The 6597-nt window shown below is 48.1% G+C and overlaps 1 long non-coding RNA gene across 1 annotated transcript in view; it reads left to right on the top strand.

Annotated features, from left to right (window-relative positions):
* The window catches only part of LOC132023694 (uncharacterized), a 14744-nt gene extending 8481 nt beyond the window's left edge, over positions 1–6263 (top strand). The window contains exons 2-3 of the long non-coding RNA XR_009406024.1: positions 3496–3611; positions 5441–6263. This is a non-coding gene — a long non-coding RNA (uncharacterized LOC132023694). The remainder of the gene's footprint in view (positions 1–3495; positions 3612–5440) is intronic.
* Positions 6264–6597: the final 334 nt, after the last annotated feature.

The raw sequence follows: 6597 nt of genomic DNA, 5'->3' as shown, positions 1-6597 counted from the left end.
GCCGAGAGAGGACGGGGTGCCAGGCCGAGAGAGGACGGGGTGCCAGGCCGAGAGAGGACGGGGTGCCAGGCCGAAGGGAAGGTGGCGGAGGCAGAGGGCTCCGAAGGTTTGGGTCGGTCTAGCTGAGGCGACGTCCGGCTTCTCCGTGGAGCGTCCCGGCCGGCGTCTCTGGGTGTCCCAAGGATCACTTCTGAATCTTCCAGTCACTTCGTGGGTGGCCTCCGTGCTAGGACTTTGGGCCCTTCCTCTGGCCCTAGGGAACCATCTGGTGCAGCCCAGCAGCCCCCAGGGGGTCGGACTTGACCCCCAAGGCTGGCAGCTTCGAAGGGCCCTTCCAGACTTTCGGGGCCATCTTCCCCAAGTCAAGGCTTCGTGCAGAGGTGCCCCTCGGGGCCCACGCCCCACCCAGGGCCTATGTTGCTTTCTGGCAGGCCCCTGCCCCTGGAGGTAACCAGGGAGCCCAGTTGCCATGGTGACCGAGCAGGTTTGCTCCGCCCGCCTGGAAGGAGCCTGGCCAGGAGGCCCTGCCAGGACTGCACTGGCTGCTGGGAAAAGCAGGGCCTGGTGCCAAGCAGGCCCTTGTTCTCTAAGGCTCTCTCCCCTCATTTCCATTTCTGCCCTCTCCTGTCCCGCTGCCCCTCTGGGCCTGTGGACATGAGAGAGGGGACCACCCCTCCCACAGGAGCGTTTTAGGTGGTTAGCCGGTAATGGGGTTCTGACAGCCAGGCCGCTGGCTGCAGGTGGGGTGCGGGCCGCTGTGGGCGCCCGAGCTGCTGCCTCACTCCAGAGGCTGCTAACGTGCTGGCAGGCAGCCGTGCTCAGGGATGCGGGTTGTGTGGGGGCCTGGTTCAGAGGCACGGCTCCCGCTTGCCAGGCCTTCCTAGCCAAGCTGGCCAGATTTTTAAAAAGGACCGACCCACCCTCCTGTGTGTCGGAATCTCCACTTCTCTGCGTGCACGAGATGGCAGGAATGGTGAGCTCCAGACATTAAATATAGAGTCTGAGTGTTCCTAACAACAAATCTGGCCGCACCGTCTGGCCTCACTGGCCTTCCAGGCTTGTGCTGACAGCCCGGGGCTCACCCAGAGCCATGCAGTGTCCCTGGAGCCGGGAGGACAGGGATGCTGTCTCTGGGCCGTCAGGGTCCCGGGGTCAGCATTTCCCACTCTTTCTCCTGAGACATCACAGGGATCTTGTAGGACACAGTGTAGCCTCCCGAAAGGGGCCCCTGGAGTGCTCCTGCGTTCCCTACGGGAAGTGCGCCAACTGTCATTCTGCACCTGCCCACCCCCGTGGGGCTCGCCACCCACCACCACGTGGTACAAGGGCCCTGGGGGCTACTCTGGGGGGGAGGGACCTCCCTCCCTGCTGCATTTTTGACCGACTCAGGTTCCTCTCTTATTAGGAGACATTTTATTCCCACAACTTCTGGGACCCCTTCAACAACTGTGAGTCTGTCGGGAACCCAACATCGAGGTCCGAGCCTCTGCCGGCAGCGCCGCTCGCTGCTTACCCATCATAATTCACTCAAGAAGGTGCCATCCCTAGCAGAGACAGATGTTTCTGTGGAATTGTTCCTAATAGTGTATTTGCAGAGTGATAGGTTGGTCCACAAAGTAACAAAGTGCCATAGTTCCTGAGCCTAAATATAATGAAAGGAACCCGAGCTACTTGAAATAGGTTCAACCGGATAAAGTGACCAAGAAATAATCCAGCGTTTTATTGTAATGACCAGTGTGGGGAATGTGCAGTAATGGGAACTGATGTCTGCTGCAGAGTTCTCTGATTCTTTCAGGAGACGAAAAAAGAAGTCTTATAAATCTGAGAAAGGAAAGATATAAAATCAAGCGTAGAAAATACAAAATAAAGTGCGCATCAAATATTCGTCTGTGTTTCAAGCAGCTGTGCGGAAGGACCACACACGTATCAGCTACATGAGGGTTTGGATGAAAATCATCTCTCGTCTCTCCTCCAACTCTGATGTTAGATTATACGTATGTTTTCTGACATTTGGACAAGAAACATCAGCTATCATGGATGACTGGGCTGTTTTTCCCCCTAGAAATGTGGGTCCTAGGAAAGTCATGGGGTTTTCTAGAGCAGCAGTGTTGTGGGGGCACGGATAAGTGAAGAGAAGAGGAAGGCCTTGCCCGTCCTGGTAGCGGTTCTTCTCTGTTCCTGAAGTCCAAAGGCTGGGGAAGGGGACGACTTGAGAGATAGCCAGACAGCCCCACGGATGGCGGAGCTGCTCACCGGACATGGGCTCCCACGTCAGAACCACTTGGGTTGGAATTCTTGACCAGCACGCATGAGGCAAAGCCTCGTCCACTTCCCATCCATCCTGCCTTTCTCTTCTTTGATCATTGACTTGTGCATCTTATCCCAGGGGCAAGAAGTGCTCAAGGGGTCACACAGATAAAAACCCCTGGTCTCGCGGGGCTTACAGTCTGTGGTGGGTAGAAAAAGCACAAACAAAACCAAATATAAGTATACCCCATGTCAGGTAGTGGGCAGCACTATTCAGGAAATAAAAAGCGGGCTAAGCCGAGAGGGATGTAGGCAAGGGGAGGTGATACTACGACAGAAATAAGGAGACCCACATGGCGTGATGTGTGTCCCCCGAGCATCTCCACCTTGTCACCATCACCAGTGTCCCCTGTGCTCAGAGGATGTGTTGCTGGATGGCACAGGTGAGCTGGTGCAGGTGGCATTTCCCACAATGCAAGTAGAGGGATCCACACTGCAGGCCTGTGCAGGATGGCCATCATCTTCCTCTGGACACACGAGGTAAGATGATTCCACAGAGGCCAGGAGGAAGTTGCCCCTTGAAGCTGTCGTCTCATGTCCCTAGATAGAGGTATGTTCCTTGGCAACCTGATGCAGAAGCCGGAAATAGCAGTCTACACTGGTGTGCCATAGCTTATAATCCACTGTGAGATTTTCGGGTCAGAAAATATCCTGTGTGGACTGGAAGCCCTCACCCATGAGGGCCAGGGCTGGGCACCCTGTGCTCCCAGGTCTCCTAGGCAAGTGGAATGATTGCACCCGTTTCGGGTTGACTTGGGTCCCCTAAAAAAGGTTGAAGACTTAACTGCTGGAACCTCAGAATATGACCTTATTTGGTTAATTTGAGGTTGTACTGGGCTAGGATAGGCCCTAACCCAATGTGGCTGGTAACCCTATAAGAAGAGAGGAAGAATATAGTATAGAGACCCAAGGGAGAAGACAGCCAAGTGACGTCACGGAGGCAGAGAACATAGTGATGCGTCTGTAAACCGGGAACACCAAGGTTTACCGGCCACCACCGGAGGCTGGAGAGGGTCCTGGAGCAGATTCACCCTTAGAACTCCATGAGGAACCAACCGTACTACCCACATGTGGCTCTTGGACTTCGGGCTTTTAGAAGGGAGGGAATGACTGTGGCTTTTAAGGTGCCCACATTTGTGGTCCTTTGTTACCAAAAGTCCAGGAACCTAATACACTCTCTTTTTACAGATGAATAATCTGCGGGTAAGACAGCTTGTCCAACTTGGCCAATGAAGGAGAAAGAAGGGCTAGAATTTGAAGATCAGCTAGACTATATGCACGCAGACCCTTGGCCCATTTGCAAAGTGAGAACCACTTATATTACATTGGAATATAGAATAGAAACCAATCGACTGGGGTTGGTAGCTCCCTTTTTCCTTTTTTAAAAGCTGTGACTCATGGCTGAGTAATTGAAAATGACAACTTTATTTCAAGAGACCCCTGGCACAAGTGCACCTAATAGTTTCATCTTTAGAATTGAAGTGTCCAGGTGAGAAGGGGCTGCACGCCTTCTGAGGCGGGAAACACCCCAGGCGAGGGGCTCTGTTCTGCTGGGGCTCTGTCAGAGTCGAACATGCCCCAGGCAAGTGTTTAAAGGTCAGTGGGACAGATTTCCAAACCAAGTTAGAGGCATAGGGAGTTTTAAAGGTTATCTAAGCCTTGGGGGTGTCATATGGACAGGAGCCAAATAGCACCACTGGCCAAACCATCAAGAATTCTGATCGATTGTTCTTCTGCTGCTCTGACCCTCGTTCTTCCGAGAGCATTATGCCTTGCGCCAAGGTGATTGGGGTTTCTTCTCCATTTAGAGGTGTGAGATCAGTCCGAGCTTTCTCCCCAAACACTGTTGGACTCAGGGATCTCCAGAGAAAGAGAATCAGTAGGATGTGTGTGTCTGTGTGTGTGTTTGTGTCGGTGTGTATTCCAATGTCAATCTCAACCAGAAATATCCTCCCAGATGCATCCTGTCATGTTCCAACAAATATCTGGGCATCTTGTGGACCAGTCGAATCGACAAATAACACCACACTTGCCTATTGGTCGAGGACGTCTTTCTTCCTGAATGGCCAACGATCTCATTTCCTCATGGGCCATACATCTCACACTTAGAAGCATTACCTCGCATGCTTATATTTGAAAAAAGACATTTACCCCTCAAGCAGCTGTCTTATTTCTAATAGGATAGCGCTCTACCTGTGTTCTTTCCCTTTGGTATTTAAGCATGTGATTGGTCTACTAGCCACTTGTCCCTAAGGCGTATAGATCATGTAGTTGTTGAGATTTAAATTTTATTTAAATTTTGACTCCAGCCATTATTTTTCAACCAACCCAAGGGTGATAGGCTCTGCATTTGACCCTAATATTCCAACCTATGAACCAGTTTCCTTAGTGTGAAATTACAGTATGTAAGAGGCTCCCCTTTGTCCATTATCCGGGCATTTCAGTGACAGAGCTCTCAAAGAGGCGCGATATTGTAAATCAGGAGGGGCCAGGAGGTGGAAGGGGAGAGAATAATAGTTTTAAGGCCACCATGGTAATTTCTTCTATTCTTAATGCCATAGAAAGAGCACAGTGAAGAATGGATATGAGGTGTTTCTTCCTGGCAACTTGTCAAAGGAAGAATATTTTATGCAAATGGAGATATTCTATTCCGAGAAATAATAGATCTATAGTGATTTCATTCTTGTGTTTAACTGGACAAGGTTTACCTTTAAAAGATAGGTTGGCCCTTACCAGTACTACTTGTTGAATAAAGAAGGAATGCCGAGAAGATATTAATTGTACGACATTAAGCTAATAGCCAGCAACCCACATGCCGTACTGGAGAGGGGTCATTGATAGAAATTGGTTAAAGAATAATTGGGTGGGCTGAATTACTTCAATAGGTATTGAAAATGACAAAGTCAGTGCAGAAGGAGTAAAAATAAAAGGCATTGAGAAAATGCTGGAATTCTGACCTTTGGCTATCAGCATTGCCTTGTACTGGGAGAAATTGAGTCACAAATGAAATGTTTTAATTTTTTTCCCTATTTTGATGCTGAAAGTCTCACCAATAACCAAGACATGCTATAAATAAAATGAAAAAAAAAAAGGAATTTAATTTTCTGGCTTTTTTGCCTTTACTTACTTCTAGTTCCCATGTGAAGTCATACAAGGTCCATGGCCTTCTGGCAAGATTCCTTACCACATCCTTGGCAATGGTAAGTGGCAGTCCTTTCCCAGTTTCAGTCCTGAGAGCTGTTGGTGGGATGGTGTCCCAGTGTGAGACCCAGGAACAGGATGTCACAGTAGCCACGCAGAGTGCACGATGCTTGGGGTTTAGCATTCACACGAAAGACCTGAGGAATTTAGTATCATGTTGCAAATGCTTATGTGTGAAGCACTGTGATAGTCACAACACATAAGAGGCAAATTCTGTTCTTGCTGTTGGCTTGAAGTCAGCAAGGAAGAGAGAAGATAACTGACTTTGTTACAGCATGTGTGTGTGTGTATGTGTGTGTGTCCTGGGGTTGAGGAGGAGGGTACAGACAGAGGAACCTATGAAGCACCCGGTAACAATGGGTGTCCACAATATTTAGATTCGGAAAGGTTTTCACACTGCATTTCTTCTCTTCTTAACAGCTCAGTATTACCGTCTAGTCATTTTTAGATACATTGTATGATGGCCACAAAAAACACCTTCTGGTCCAAATCTGCAAGGAAATGGGTAGACAGAGACGCTGGGAGTACTGCTCCCAACTATACGGCAAATTTCCAAATGCAATTGGCTGGCGGGTTCGGATGCAACTCACTCTATATTGAAAATAAAGCATTAATTCTACGTATCACTCCATTTGTTCTCTCAAATGAAAAGTGAAAGATTAATTCATTAGAAACAAATCCTTTCATAGGTCACTAGGTAACCAGTATGATTTTTTTTTGATGGAGATGTATCAATTCTATATTAATTTCTATAATTTATAATCATTTCTTGAGGTTTTGAGATGTTATGTGCATTTTTAAATCATATGCTGTCTCTAAAAATGTATAGTATATAATAATTTTGATAATGCTATTTAAAAATACGAAATAAAAATGTATTAACAATTCCATGCTAAATACGAGTTACTCTGGAAATACATTCTTACGATCAAGGAAGATCTTCCATATGTATACATTATGCTAGGTCCTGCATATGCTATTGAATCAGAATGAAACAGGATTATTCTGAATTTGAAGAAAAATGAGAACTTCGCTTTTTTGAGGGAAAAAGATTCTTAGCGGAACTACAAAATTGTTTAGAAACCAGAA

The sequence above is a fragment of the Mustela nigripes genome, chromosome 8, assembly GCF_022355385.1.
Source record: "Mustela nigripes isolate SB6536 chromosome 8, MUSNIG.SB6536, whole genome shotgun sequence".
NCBI lineage: Eukaryota > Metazoa > Chordata > Mammalia > Carnivora > Mustelidae > Mustela > Mustela nigripes.
The sequence above is the reverse complement of the archived record's forward strand: the minus strand, read 5'-3'. Positions and strand labels throughout refer to the sequence as shown.